The 15,653-nt window shown below is 38.1% G+C and overlaps 1 long non-coding RNA gene across 1 annotated transcript in view; it reads left to right on the forward strand.

Moving 5' to 3' along the window:
• LOC114904184 overlaps window positions 1–10,355 on the forward strand; it is a 58,163-nt gene extending 47,808 nt beyond the window's left edge. Inside the window, exon 3 of the long non-coding RNA XR_003795891.1 lies at window positions 9,860–10,355. This is a non-coding gene — a long non-coding RNA (uncharacterized LOC114904184). The remainder of the gene's footprint in view (window positions 1–9,859) is intronic.
• Window positions 10,356–15,653: the final 5,298 nt, after the last annotated feature.

A 15,653-nucleotide genomic window follows, 5' to 3' on the forward strand; every position in this document is an offset into this window, starting at 1 on the left:
AAGAAGATGTGGCACATATATACAATGGAATATTACCCAGCCATAAAAAGAAACGAAATTGAGTTATTTGTGGTGAGGTGGATGGACCTAGAGACTGTCATACTGAGTGTAGTAAGTCAGAAAGAGAAAAACAAATACTGTATGCTCACACATATATATGATATTAAAAAAAAATCGTTCTGAAGAACCTAGGGGCAGGACAGGAATAAAGACGCAGACATAGAGAATGGACTTGAGGACATGGGGAGGGGGAAGGGTAAGCTGGGATGAAGTGAGAGAGTAGCATGGACTTATATATACTACCAATTGTAAAATAGATAGCTAGTGGAAAGCAGCCGCATAGCACAGGGAGATCAGCTCGGTGCTTTTTGACCACCTAGAGGGGTGGGATAGGGAGGGTGGGAGGGAGACGCAAGAGGGAGGAGATATGGGGATATATGTATATATATACCTGATTCACTTTGTTATAAAGCAGAAACTAACACCATTGTGAAGCAATTATACTCCAATAAAGATGTTAAAAAAAAATCCTGAAAACACCCGTATTTCTCCAAATACTATCCCTCCTCCAATTTTCTTTATTTGTTACTCCGATTGAATTTATTTGAGATCTTCTCATTTTATCCTCCATGTCTCTGATTTACTTTTAAGTGTTTTTTAAAAAATATCTGTTTGTGCTACATTTTGCATGATTTCTTTATATCTAGCTTCCAATTTATTAATTTATTTTCAGCTATGTCTAATAGTCTGTGTAATCTGTCCATTAAGTGTTTTTCACAATGATTATATTTTTTTTTCTATTTTTTTTTTGGCTGTACCACAGAACCTGCAGGTTCTTAGTTCCCCCACCAGGGATCAAACCTGCGCCCCCTGCTGTGGAAGTGCAGAGTCTTAACTGCTGGACCGCCAGGGGCGTCCCAATGATTATATATTTTGTCTCTGAAATTTCTAATTGGTTCTTTTATCATATTGTTATTTTTGTATAGTGCCCTGTTTTTACATGAGGTATCTATTCCTTAAAATGTTTAAAGATGGCACAACATTGTAAATCAACTATACTTCATTAACAAAAAATAACTTCTGTAAACAAACTTTTTTAAAGAAACATTTAAAAATCTCTTTAGATTGCTCGATTATCTTGAGTTTTGGGGGTACACTTTTTCTTGTTTGCTGTTTCTGCCTCTCTCTCTTTTAATCTTCCTCTTAGTGATTTATGTGATTTGTAATTTTTTGACTTTGAGTTTATCTGCAGCAGGGTTTCCCATGGGGTTCTCTGTGCCATGGATTTGAAGGTGTTTCTAAGAGGTCAGCTTCACAGTTTGCTGCTGCCAAGACCCTGCAGGTTTCACTAATTATAGAAGAGTTTTTATGTTGAATTTTTAGTTCAAGATTTCTGCATCAGATGCCAAATTGTATGTGTGTGTGTGTATATGTGTGTTGCCTGCCTAAGGGTATATGAATAAATTAGTCCTTTTTTTAGTTTAGTATTCTGTAGGCACAGAATTAGCAGAATGGAGTAAAAGGTTATAAAATCCATCTCATTTTTCTTAAAGCTATTTTCAGTTCCATATTTCAATTTTGTTTCAAGGCAGTAAAAATTGAGCTTTTACTTTCATTCGTTTATGTTGTTGTAAAGAGAAAGTTTGTTGTTTTAAACTAAATCATAGTTCAATACTTGGGTGGTTTTTTCATGCCTTCTCTATTAGCTATTGCTGTTTTCTCCTCTGGGATGGAAGGCAGTGAGGCTTGAAGAACAGACTTCTTGTCTATAATTTACAGAATTGATTGGAATGCACCGTGAATTATCCTTGTGAAACTTTAATGATTCACTGCTAGTTGGGGAATTGGAAACTATTGATTCGTGTTCTGCCCCGGGAGATGTTTCTTCTTTCTGTTAAGTGTGTATTATAGAGTTGGGTTTGGGTTTTCACTCTGCCAACAGTCAGACTGTTGCCCACTTTTAAATCTACGATGCACGCAGGTAATGTTTTGATACAGAGCCACATATATTTCCACATCTTTCCCTCAAATGTTACCCAGTTAGACCAAACAGAGAAATAAGAGATTTCTCTGTTATCAGAGAATATGTTTGAGACCTGCATTGTCCTATAAAGAAATTACTAGCCACATGTAACCCCTGAACACTTGAAATGTGGTCAGTTCAAGTTGAGATGCATTGTAAGTGCAAAATACACAGTATGAGAAAGTGAAATATGTCATTAATAATTGTTATATTGATTACCTGTTGAAATGACAGTATTTTGGATGAGTATTGGGTTAAATGAATTATGTCATTCATTTTACCTGTTCTTTTACTTTTTAAAATATGTGGCTGGGAATTCCCTGGTGGTCCAGTGGTTAGGACTCCACGCTTCCACTGCAGGGGGCATGGGTTCGATCCCTGGTCAGGGAACTAAGCCGCACAGTGCGGCAAAAAAAAAAAAAAGAAGAAAAATATTTGGTTAAGTCGAAAATTTAATTACTTAGGTGACTTAGGTGGCTAGCATTGTATTTCTATCGGACAGCACTGCTAGCTGCTGTAGAGTCTTACAAATAGGGAAACCCATAACCCATAAATAATCTAATAAGAACTTATTTCAGTTTATTTTCACCTTGTACTTCCATTCACCCTGAAAAAATTTTTTTTGTTTTGCAATATCATGATTTTGGGTATGAGTTAATGCTCTACTACCACAATGCAGGTTAACGTAAAGGGGGTTGCATCTCACCTAGGTGAGGTTATAAGGTCAGCATATAAGGTAAAAATTAGATATAGTCAAACTTACCCTTGAAAATCCCTTAGGAAGGCCTCAAGCTGTCCCTGACACACTATCTTTTATTAAGTCCCAGCTAGATAATTTTTTTGTCTAGTATGAGGGCAGATCACTGTTTTTTTTACTGAAACCAGATGAAGTAGCTGGTTTGTGTTTGGTGCCATTTATAGTGAAATATGAATCTTAAATCCACACTCACCCTCAGCATGGAGAGATGCCTGCCTAGGAGAAGTCGGAGGGAACTGGGGTCCATGTGGGAGCAGCAGATTTACAATTCTTGCTTGCATGCGATAAATACCTGCTTTATTTCTCTCTCTCATCTCCCATCAGTCTTTCTCAGCTTCTTTCTCTTTATGTTTGCCGAGTTTTGATAGGTGAATTTGCATACTTTAGTACATAAAGATCTCTCCAGTTCTAATATTCTGTGGATCTGTGACTCTAAACGTTCATAGAAAGCTATGATGAGGTTGCACAATACTGTAAATATATTTAATGCCACTGAACAGTACAATTAAGATGGTAAATTTTATGTTATATGTATTTTACAACAATCTCAAGAAAGTCATAATGAAACATTTGGTGGGGTAAAAATGTGGGACTTTTGGAGTCAGATAGAACTGGTGAATAGAAATGTCACAGGTTGGGTTCTTCAACAGCAAACTCTGAGACTGACTTTAGCATACAGGATATTTATTTTTTAAAATTCTCTTGGAATCAATACCTATGGAAGGGAGAGGAAGGAAGCAGCAGTGGGTACAGGGAAAAGCAGGGCTGTTCTGCAGGCTCTACACCAGCCTCAATCAGCCCTTTGGGGAGCTCTGGAGCAAAAATGGCCCTACAGAGTTGTCCCAGCACTAAGGTGAAATGGCCAGGCCTTTCTACCCCAACTTCAGTAAAGTGAGCTGTCCCTGGAAGGGTGTAACCATGGATGAGGTGGCTCTCTGTGGCAAAGGCAATTCCTGAAAGGCGGTCTACAAACAAGGGCAACAAGTCCTTCCTTGAAGGGAGATCTGTACAATACACTCAAGATGTCACCACAGAATTATTTATTTATTTATTTTTTGCTACCCAGCATCTATTTCACCCCTTCAAAAGTGCACCCTGAATTCCTTTAGAAGAATTACTTCTTCTACAGCATGGGCTTCTTCATGGGATAGTAAATTTTATGTCCTGCCCTCCTTCTGAAGTTAAAAATCAATTGACGTCTCTTTTCATGAACTTTGAATCTTGTACAAAATGACAGAGGATGAAAAAAAGGTTGACGTTCACACTTTCCAGACTAGAGTATGGGGTCATCCCTGTTGCCCTGGTTCCAGCCTGTCTCCTTCAGCTTCCCATTCATTCTTTCAATTCCCATTCATTCATTCAATATCCCTCTAATTAATGCCCCCCTTTTGGGTTGAACTTAGCCAATTTCTTTTGCTTGCAACCAAATAATCCCAACTGATGTGATATGGTTCAGATCCTGACTTCACCACATACCAGTGTTTGATCTTGAGGATGTCTCCTGAGTCTTGGTTTTCTCATCTGCAGTTTGAATACAATAGAATCTACCCTGCAGGGTAGAGCCAGGGTAAGGGATAGTGTCTTGACTCAAAATTGTAACTAGTAGTCTAAAAGGGTTATAAAACTAATAAAGACAGTCTCAACCCCCCTTCCCCCAAGTTTACACTGTGAATTACTCTGGGTTTATAGTGAAATCCTTAAAAATTGCTAATATTGGAGAAGATAACTAATAACTGCTTTGGGATTTAGTTGGATTAAATAAACTCTGTTTTGATGGATATTTTTCATGTGTAGAGATACTGTAATTTGGCCCATGTTGTATGTGATTTGTTGTGTAGATGACAACATGTGGAATTTAAATTGGGTTGTATTGTACTTTACCACAAAGAGAAGGATGGGGAAAAAATGAAAAGATTCATTAATAAAGTTCTTCAGATGCAGTAGCTTTTAGACACTGCTCCCTTGTACCTCAAATCAATTGTTACTGCCAACATCAGAATACTTAAATTTCTTTTAGTTGAATTATTTATGCCTTTGTCTTCCTTAGACTACAAGTGAAAAAAGTTGAATGAAAAATTGAATGGTTACTACTGAAATATTTACCGATGTAAGGATATGATGTCTGGGATTTGTTCAAAAAAATGTGGATGAGGGCAAATAGGTGGCGAAGTAGATGGAACAGGGTTGGCCTCAGGTTAATGTTTTGGGGGGCTTGGTTATGGTGCTTGGGTTCACTATTTTATTCTGCCTACTTTGTATATGTTTAAAATTTGCTACACTAAAAAAATTTTTAAAAATTGAATGATTACAACTATTAGTTAAAGTATGTATGCATAAAGAAAAGACTGGGAGAGAACACAAAAAAATGAAGAGTTATGTTAGCTGTTATGTTAGGGTAGTTAATTATGGGAGAATTATTTTTTAAATTTTCATTTAATATTTTTCCAATTTTATCTTTCAATAAGTAAATGTCCAACAGAAAGAATAAACACACATACAAAAAACCTCTCTGAAGGTAAAAACGGTGGTGTACTGGAAATGGCTTGTGTGAGATTGAGAAGGCTGGGACTTCCCTCACGATCCAGTGGTTAAGATTTCACCTTCCAATGCAGGCAGTGCGGGTTCAATCCCTGGTCGGGGAGCTAAGATCCCACATGCCTCACAGCCAAAAAGATAAAACATGAAACAGAAGCAATATTGTAACAAATTCAATAAAGACTTTAAAAATGGTCCACATCAAAAAAATAAAAAAGATTGAGAGGGCTGGTTGCTAAATTTTTAAGAATTTTGCATTCTGGTTAACATCGAAACCAACCATTGAAATCAACCATGGTGGGAAATCAACCATGGTGGGGATATTTATACCTTGGAAATCAGCAATCACTAGAAATCAGTACTCCCAAGAACCAGTTGTTAAAAATTTACTAGCACACAACCGGTAAGGACTATGTTGTATACTTTCCTGCCCAGACTTATCTAAAGATCCTGAAATTAATGGGTAGGTACTTATTAATTTATTCTACACATATTTAATGAGGTCCTATTATAGGCAAAAAGCTGTGCTAGGCACTTTGGAGACTACAAATTAATCTATAATTACAATGCAATTCCAAACAGGATCACAATAGATTCTTTGGAATTTTTCAAATTGTTTCTAAAGTTCATCTGGAAAACATAATTTTGAGATAAGCTGAGACAATTTTGAAAGAAAGAAAAGAAATATAAGAAGCAGCTGGCACATGGGCAGAAAAAAAATCAATAGAACAAAATAGAAAGCCCCAAAGCAGATTAGTGAGCTATGGAGTTTTAGTGTGGGGATTTAAAATATAAAGATGGCATTTCAAAGCAGTGGGGAAAGATGGATTATTCAATAAATGATGTTGCGACAACTGCATATTTATATAAGGAAAAATGCTAAAAAGTAAAACTTCTATTTGGAAAAGTTTCCATTGAAAAAAAAGTTAAAATACAAGTAATAAACTGGAGGAAATATATGCAGCACATTTGATTGACAAGGATTTAATATCATTAATTCTGTAAAGAGCTTTTATGAATTATTAGGCAAATGATAAATACCCTAGGAGACAAATGTACAAAGGATTTGAACTAGCAATTCACAATAAAGGAAATTGAAATGGCCAGTAAACATTAAAAAAATTCTTAACTTCACTTGCAAAAGAGAACTCCTAATTGCACTAAAAGTTAGATATTATTTTTATGTATTATATTAGGAAAGATGAAAATGATGGGCAATAGTCCATATGTTAAAGAATATAGTCAGGAAGTCTCATGAAATATTAGGAATAGAAATTGGTATGAGCATTGGGAAGGCATTTCTTCTAGAAATGTATTCAAAGGAAATAAATCTGCAGAAGGATGTTCACTACAACATGTTTATAGTATCAAAACACTAGGAAGATCCTAAATGTTTACCAGTTGGTTAAATAAACTATGGTTCATTCACACAATGGACCTAAAAAAGAATTTAAACTAGATCTATATTTATTAATGTTGAAAGAAGTCAGCGAAAATATCGGGTTGCTTAATCGTATTATAGGATTTCACGCATATAAAAATAAAATGCACATCTTTATTTGTATATTAGAGGGTCTGAAAGAATCTATACCAAACTGTTAATTCTATTTGAGGAAAAAAAGGGAGGGTATCAGTTACTGTGTTTTCACTTGCAAATTATAGAAAATATAGACACAAATATGCTTAAATAATAAATGGAATATATTGACCAAGTAACCAAAATGCTCAGAGGTGAAGTGGGCTTTGGTGAAGGGTTGATGCAGAAGTTCAACAGTGTCATTCAGCTGCCAGCTTTTCTCTGTCTTGCGCTTTGCCTTCAAAGGTAAAAGCTTCTTGAGGACATTATGCTAAGTGAAATAAGCCAGGCAGAAAAGGACAAATACTGTATGATTCCACTTATAAAAGGTACCTAGAACTGTCAAACTCTTTTGAAGACAGAGAGTAGAATGGTGGTTGGCAGGGACTGGGGGGAGGAGGGGAAATGGGAGTTGTGGTTTAATGAGTATAGTTTGTTTTTGGGTTTTTTTGCGAGATGAAAAGAGTCCTGGAGATTTGTTGCACAATAATGTGAATGTAGACTTTAAAATGGTTAATATGTTACATTTTATGTATATTTTACCACAATTTAAAAAAATTACTTAAAAAAAAATAAAAGCCTCATCGCAAGCCTGGCTCCCCCTGGTGGTGGAAGGGTTGATGGCACATTCAGGCCTGTGGCTTCTTAGTTCAGGCCCTGCCGGCGCTACCCGGTAGCTCTCTACTTTGTCAGACAGCAGCCCTGGGCTTCCCTCTGACTGGACCATGATAGTGTGGTCATGTGTCTGTTACTGAATCATGCACTATGCTAGCATCACATTCTAAGGACCTCTTTGTAAGTAATTTTGGTTGTCACAGTGATCGAGCCTTTAGAGTATGGGCCAGAGATAGATTTCTCATAATGTACAGGATAGCCCGATGCATTACAGCTTGTCCCCACATCTTGCATGACTTTTAATGTCCCATTTGACATTAATGTAGATTTTAAAAACCTGTTTATAATAACCTGAACCTAGACCCTAACTCCATTCTATACATAAACATGAACTGTTTTTGCATGGTCTTAATATAAACTGAACCTCAAGATGTGAGAATTGGACTTCCCTGGTGGCACAGTGGTTGAGAATCTGCCTGCCAATGCAGGGAACACAGGTTCGAGCCCTGGTCCGGGAAGATCCCACATGCCGCGGAGCAACTAAGCCCGTGCACCACAACTACTGAGCCTGCACTCTGCAGCCTGCCAGCCACAACTACTGAAGGCAGCGTGCCTACAGCCCGTGCTCTGCCACAAGAGAAGCCACCGCAATGAGAAGTAGGCGCACCGCAACGAAAAGAGTAGACCCCTCTCGCGGCAACTGGAGAAAGCCCAGGCACAGCAAGGAAAACCCAATGCAGCCAAAAATAAATTAATTAATTTTTAAAAATGCGAGAATTATGGGTAAATTGAGAGAAAATAGTACTTTGTTTCACTTGGAACTTTACCAAGAGTTGTTCACTACTTCAGAAAATCATGTTTTCAACAACCAACACTGCTTCTGAATATTGCAATTCACACTGCATAATGCAATTCACATTGCATATTTTATATCTGAAACCAGGATGAATCCTACAGTCAATGACATCTTAGATGAAATATGGTACTGAATATTAGTCTGCGTTTGTAGCTGTTGCATTCACTTCTCACCAGGATTCTTATGACAACCTCCCAAGCTGGTCTCCCAATCTATTCTCAACAGAGTAGCCAGATTTTTCCTTTTAAAATGTGGGTCAGATCATGTCATTCCTCGCCTCAAAACCTTCTAATGTTGCACCTTTTTACTCAGAGTACAAGCCTTACAATGTCCTTTGAGGCCCTGTGAGATCTGGTTCTGTTTCCTCTCTGACCCATCTCCTAGTTCTGCTTTTTCTCATACTCCTCACTCCAGACCATCTCACTGGCCACTTACAGCCCATATAGTCACCATGCAGGCTTCCGCCTTAGGTCATTTACATGGCTATTCCCTCTGCCCAGATACTTCCCCCTAGATAAGCTGCATGATTCATTCCCTTAACTCCTTCAAATTGAATGTTACCGTCTGGTGAGGCCTGCATCTGATGAGGCCTGCCTTGACCAATAGTTTAAACTGCAACTCACTACCTACTTCCCTACTGCTCTGAATGCTGGTTTTTCCTTATCCTGTTCTACTTTTTACCCCAATAATACTTACCACCTTCCAATGTAATATATAATTTACTTATGTATTCTGTTGTATTATGCTGATTATTTGTTGTCTGTATCCCATTACCCTTTTAGAATGTAAGTTCCACGAAAAGCGATTTCTATCTGTATGCCCAGTAAACTTAGGACAGTGCCTGACACATAGTACTCAAAAAACTGTTGAATGAATGGTGATTCTGCCATTAGGTTCAAGCGTCTAACTTCATTGTCTCTTCTATTATAGTTGTACCCAAGCATTTCCATATTGAAATACATATCATTTCCTAGTGAGTTATTTTCCTATTTCTGCTTTATATTATAGTCATGGCATTATGTCATAATACAAGGTATATCATAATATATGATCTATTGATTTTACAAGTCAGGATGGTACGGCAGTGTTATGAAGTGTTTGCTACAATATCAGAGTTTGGATGTTAGGGTTGGGAACTGCTGGTTTAGACCATTCCAGAAGCTACTCCTGGAGCTGCGGGTAGAGATAATCCCACCCAAACTGCGTGGCTGCTTCCTGGATGGGAGGGGCGGAGTGGATATTGGAGAGGCAACCGCAGTGTTGATGATCAGGAGGAAACAAATTTCATTTTCCAATTTTGCTATACTCTCATATTGTTCGTGTTATTTGAATATTTTACAGTGAGTATTCATTCTTTTTGTAACAGGCAAAACCAATAAGGATATTTTTACTTTAAAAACTACTGTAAAATATAGAAAAAGAGCAGAAGAATAAAAATCACCTTCTTCCCAGGGATAAACACTGCTAACATTTTATTTTATACTCTTTTGTTTTCAGGCATGGGTGTACGTCTATAGCTTTTCTATGATGGCTCTGAATAATAGGAGTCACGTGGCTGGAGGTGTCCTTTGTCAAGATTATTCTGGCAGCCACCTGCATGTTGGATGGAGGGTAAGGCTAGGTTGTAACCTAACAATGGGATGGAGGGCTCAGACTGGGCCAGTGGCTAAGAATAGAAATGGACACACCTCCAAGATATTGAAAGGGAAACATGCTGGTGACTAGTGATTAGTGTGTTTGTGAGAGCAGCAATGATTGTGTGTGTGTGTGTGTGTGTGTGTGTGGCATCTGTGTATTCCAACCTTGCATTCAAGAATATTGGAGATGAGGGAGAACCTTTTGTCTGCTTTTGTGTTTTCTCTCCTGCTATTTCTTTTTACAATACAATAAACTGCATGTTTAAAGTGTGAAATCTGATGAATTTTGATATATGTGTACACCTGTGAAACCATCACCACAATCAAGATGACAAACATATTCAGCATCCCCTCAAATGTCCTCTTACCTTTTAATCTCTCTCTCCCTTCTCTACTCTTTGGTTGGTTTGCAATTTATAGAATTTTATATAAATGGAATCATATATTATGTACTCTCCTTTTCTCTGGCTCCTTTCACTCAGCACGATCATTTTGAGATTCATCCACTTTGTTGTGTGTATCATTAGTTTGTTCCTTTTCTATTGCTGAGTAATATTCCATTATGTGGATATACCAAAATTTGCTTATCCATTCAGCTGTTGATGGAAATTTGGGCTCTTTCCAGTTTTTGCTATTACAAATAAGTCTGCTATAGACATTCATGTACAGCTTTTTATATGTGTACATGTTTTCACATCTTTTAGATAAAAACCTAGGAGTGGATTGACTAGGTCATATGGTAATTATTCCTCTGTTCTAGGGTCACCTTTATCTTCTTTTTTGCTCACCCTGACCCAATTTAGTGTTGTAGTATTTTTATTTTTAAATTACTAAAAGGTCTAGTTTTTTTTCCCCCAGGTAAATGATTGAGAAACAAAAATGAGACTCTGGTGGTCAGCTAGGTTTTTCTTTTCTTTTGAGTGAGCATAGCTCTTATTCACATGGGAGATTGCCTGGGCTTGGTGGAGTCCCACAATGCCAAAGCCAGTTCACTCTTCTGGGAGGCAGTAGTAGACACAACAAGCACAGGGTAGGAGTGTGGGGATGGAAGGGGGCTGGTAATTGGTACTCATCCAAAGAACTTACTCTGTAATGGTGGAATTTCAGAGGCCATAGGGGCTGTCATTTCTGGGCTGGGTGTAGATGAGGATGAACAAGCTAACTTTGGTCTAGAAAGCCAGCTAGCTCACAGGAATTCTGGGAGGCTGTCAGGAAAAAGGCAAACAGCCCCAGAATGACAGGAATCTTGGGAACACTGAGGATCTCATAGTAGCCCACCCCAGTCTTCCGCAACTATCTGTGCTTTTATCCTGACCTTCTGTTTCCTGTTTCTGTCCATTTTTTAAAAACTGAGATCTGGCTCCTTTTAATTTTATGTGTGTGTTAACATATACATAACATAGAACTTACCATTTTAACAATTTAAAGTGGTTCAGTGGCATTAAATACATTTATGATGTTGTGCAGCCCTCACCACTATCCATTTCCAGGACTTTTTCATCATCCCAAATGGAAACTCTGTACCTAGTAAACAATAGCTTCCTATTCCCTTTCTACTCTACTCTCTGTAAGAATTTACACATTTTAGGTATCTCATATAAGTGGAATCATACAGTATTTGTCCTTTTGTTCCTGCCTTATTTCACTTAGCGTAATGTTTTCAAGATTCATTCCTGTTGTAGCATGTATCAGAATTTCATTCCTTATTAAGGCTGAATAATATTCAATTGTTAGTATATAACACATTCTGTTTATTCATTCATCTGTGATAGAACTTGTGTTGTTTCTACCTTCTGCCTTGTGTTGTGAATAGTGCTGCTATGAAGGTTGGTGTACATTTATCTAAGTCTCTGCTTTTCTTCTTTAGAGTAGAATTGCTGTATCATATAGTAATTGTAAGTGTAACTTTTAAAAGAACCACTAAACTGTTTAACACAGCAACTATACCATTTTACATTCTCACCAGCAATGTACAGGTTTCAAACTGCTTCACATCCTCTCCAACACTTCTTATTTTCTGTTTTGTTTTGTTTTGTTTTGTTTTTTTAGTAAAAGCTGTCCTAATGAGTGTGAAGTGGTATCTCATGTGGTTTTGATTTGCATTTCCCTAATGACTAATGATGTTCAGCATCTTCTCATGTGCTATTGGCCATTTGTAAATGTTCTTTGGAAAAATGTCTATCCAAGTCCTTTGCCCATTTTTGAATTTGGTTGTTTCTTTGTTATTGTTGAGTTGTAAGAGTTCTTTATAAATTCTGGATATTAATCATTTATCATATATGTGATTTGTAAGTATTGTCTCCATTCTGTGGGTTATCTTCTCACTCTTTTTTTTATTGGAGTAATAATTTTTATTGGAGTGTAGTTGATTTACAATGTTGTGTTAGTTTCTGCTGTACAGCAAAGTGAATCAGTTGTACATATACATATATCTACTCTTTTTTAGATTCTATTCTCGTATAGGTCATTACAGAGTATTGAGTAGAGTTCCCTGTGCTATACAGTAGGTTCTTATTAGTTATCTATTATATATACAGTAGTGGGTATATGTCAATCCCAATTTCCCAATTTATACCTCCCCCCTTTCCCCCTTGGTAACCACAAGTTTGTTTTCTATCTTTTCACTCTCTTGATGTCCTTCTTTTAATTTTTGAAAGATGACTGTGCCATGTGACTTATGATCTATGAGTACCAAACCTAAAACGCAAGAACATGTGGAGAGTAAACTGTTAAAATAAAAGTTAGATGTTATTCTGATTCAGATTTCATGATATGGAAAAAAAATCTATGATTGAGCTACATAGCATTTGGTTAGAAATAATAAGCTGTTTGTAATATACATGTATTTTTGTACATTTATATATGAATATATAACTTAAATATATTTATATATAAATTTTTTTTTTTTTTTTTTTTTTTTTGCGGTACGCGGGCCTCTCACTGTTGCGGCCTCTCCCACTGCGGAGCACAGGCTCCGGACGCGCAGGTTAAGCGGCCATGGCTCATGGGCCCAGCTGCTCCGCGGCATGTGGGATCCTCCCGGACCGGGGCACGAACCCATGTCCCCTGCATCGGCAGGCGGACTCTCAACCACTGCGCCACCAGGGAAGCCCTATAAATATTTTTTAACCATTTCTTTCTTTAAGACTAGTTGGTGCTCTAGTGACTATAATCAGATAATCAAAATTGAGAATTTCCTGATCTTGTGCACAATTTATTACCTTATAGTATACGCATAGAAAAGATAAAAAGCACAGAAGACAAATATCACCACTTCATTAGGTCTATTTACTTCTCTCTCTCAAAAAAATTCTTTTTATTGTGAAATAAACCTAATGTCACTACAAAAAAGTGCATGAAACTGATATGTAGAGTTTAACAAATAGTTATAAAGTGAATGACACTATAAAAATCCTTTTGGGTCAAGAAATAGAAAACTGAGGTCTGTTTACTTAACAAATAAGAACCACATATGGAAGTATTTTGTGTCAGGCTGGAGGGTCCCTGGGCTCTGTTTATGGGATACTGAAGAGAGGTATGTCTCTCCTGGACATCCTTCCTGAGGTCTGGGTAATAAGTTCAACCTTTGGAAAATGAGCTAGAATGGAGAGGTGATGTTCACTGCATCCTGCCCTTATCCCATCATAGGTCTTGGCCTGGCCTCCAGATAATCCTTACAATTAACTCATGGTTCTCAACCTTGGCACTATTGATATTCTGGCTCAGATAATTCTTTGTTGTGTGGGAGCTGTCCTGTGTATTGTAGGATGTTTCTGCCCACGAGATGCCAGTGGTGCCTCCCAGTGGTACACTAAAAAGGTCTCCAGATATTATCTAATTTCCTGGGGTCAAAACTGACCCCTGTTGAGACCCAGTGCATTAATGAACATTTGCTATGTGCCAGGCATGGTGCGAGCTATACATATATTATTTCAGTCACATTTGTCCACATTTTGTTGCTAAAGAACCAAGCTTTAGCAGGATTAGGTAAATTATTAAAAGTGATACAGCACCCCGTGAATGGCTGAGCTGGAGTTTAAACATAGACCTATCAGTCCCCACTTTGTTTTCAACAACCATTTAGAGTTGCCTCCCAGGCTGTAGAAGATGAGATATATTCCAGATCTTGCTTCTTCCACATATTCTAGGCCTAAGACATTTCTAAATCTGTACTTCCAGGCTTCTTACTGGGTACTGCCTCTTGGTTTTCCTACCAACTGTTAAAATTAGACATGCCTGAAACTAATGTCAACATTTTTGCTCTTTTTCTGTGTTTTATCCTTCCCCTTTTCTATTGATCATTCCTCCAAATAGCTATTAAACCTCAGATCTCTCTCTTTTTGTATCTTCATAGGCAGAATCTCATATTTTTGTACCTCCTGTCCAAATTCTATCTTTCATTTCTGAAAAAGGTATTTTTTTATTTTTAAAATTAATTTATTTATTTTTGGCTGTGTTGAGTCTTCGTTGCTGCGCACGGGCTTTCTCTAGTTGTGGAGAGCAGGGGCTACTCTTTGCTGCAGTGCGTGGGCTTCTCATTGCGGTGGCTTCTCTTGTTGCGGAGCTTGGGCTCTAGGCACGCAGGCTTCAGTAGTTGTGGCATGCAGGCTCAGTAGCTGTGGCACGTGGGCTTAGTTGCTGCGGAACATGTGGGATCTTCCCAGACCAGGGCTTGAACCTGTGTGCCCTGCATTGTCAGGCAGATTCTTAACCACTGCGCCACCGGGGATGTCCCTGAAAAAGGTATTTTTAATGATGAGTAGTGAAATCCTAATCAAAACCCCAAAATGAATCTTTTTGGAACTTAAGAAGTTTACTCTGAGTTTCATCTGAAAAAGAAAGTCTCTAAAAATAGTCAAAGTTTAGAAAGAAAAAACAGTGAGAGGAAGTTGCCATATTTATTTTTGTTTATCAAATACGTATGGTTCCTTCTATGCATCAGGCACTATTCTAAGCCCTATACAAATATTTACTCGTTTAATACCACATTGAGACATCAAAATAGACTACAAAGCCATACTAAAGCAGTATGATATTGGCATAGGAATAGAAAACTTGACCAATGGGACTGTATCGGGGTCAGGTCCTCTGGAAGCTGATACCAGATGAATTAGAAGCGTAAGGGATTCACTAGGGGAAAATACATGTGAAGGACAAAAGGGAGAAGTAGGGCCTTCAGACCACAATTTAGGTCCAATACCTATGCAAGGAGAGATGGAAGGAAGGAGGATTGGATAGGAAGATCCTCGGACTATAATGCAATTCTGAGAAAAATCTCAGCCAGGCCAATGGAGAGCTCCAGAGAAAGATTGCTCATTAGAAGAGCCCCATTTTGGACAGAACTGGTCCAGCTGTAGGATCCCCACTGTGCTCAATTCTTGTTTGAGAAAAGTCCAGAGGGAGTGTGGCTTCAGGGTGAATGTTGTAGTGGGTCTTGGAGGTGTGGCAACTGGAGACTGTCAGCCAACTACACTTCTCACAACAGACTCTTTCTTTCTTTTTTTTTTTTTTTTTGGTACTGGGGCCTCTCACTGTTGTGGCCTACTCCTGTTGCAGAGCACAGGCTCCGGACGCGCAGGCTCAGCGGCCATGGCTCACGGGCCTAGCCGCTCCGCGGCATGTGGGATCTTCCCAGACCGGGGCACAAACCCGTG

Source organism: Monodon monoceros, unplaced genomic scaffold (assembly GCF_005190385.1).
Source record: "Monodon monoceros isolate NGI ecotype Baffin Bay Population unplaced genomic scaffold, NGI_Narwhal_1 Super_Scaffold_21, whole genome shotgun sequence".
Classification (NCBI taxonomy): domain Eukaryota; kingdom Metazoa; phylum Chordata; class Mammalia; order Artiodactyla; family Monodontidae; genus Monodon; species Monodon monoceros.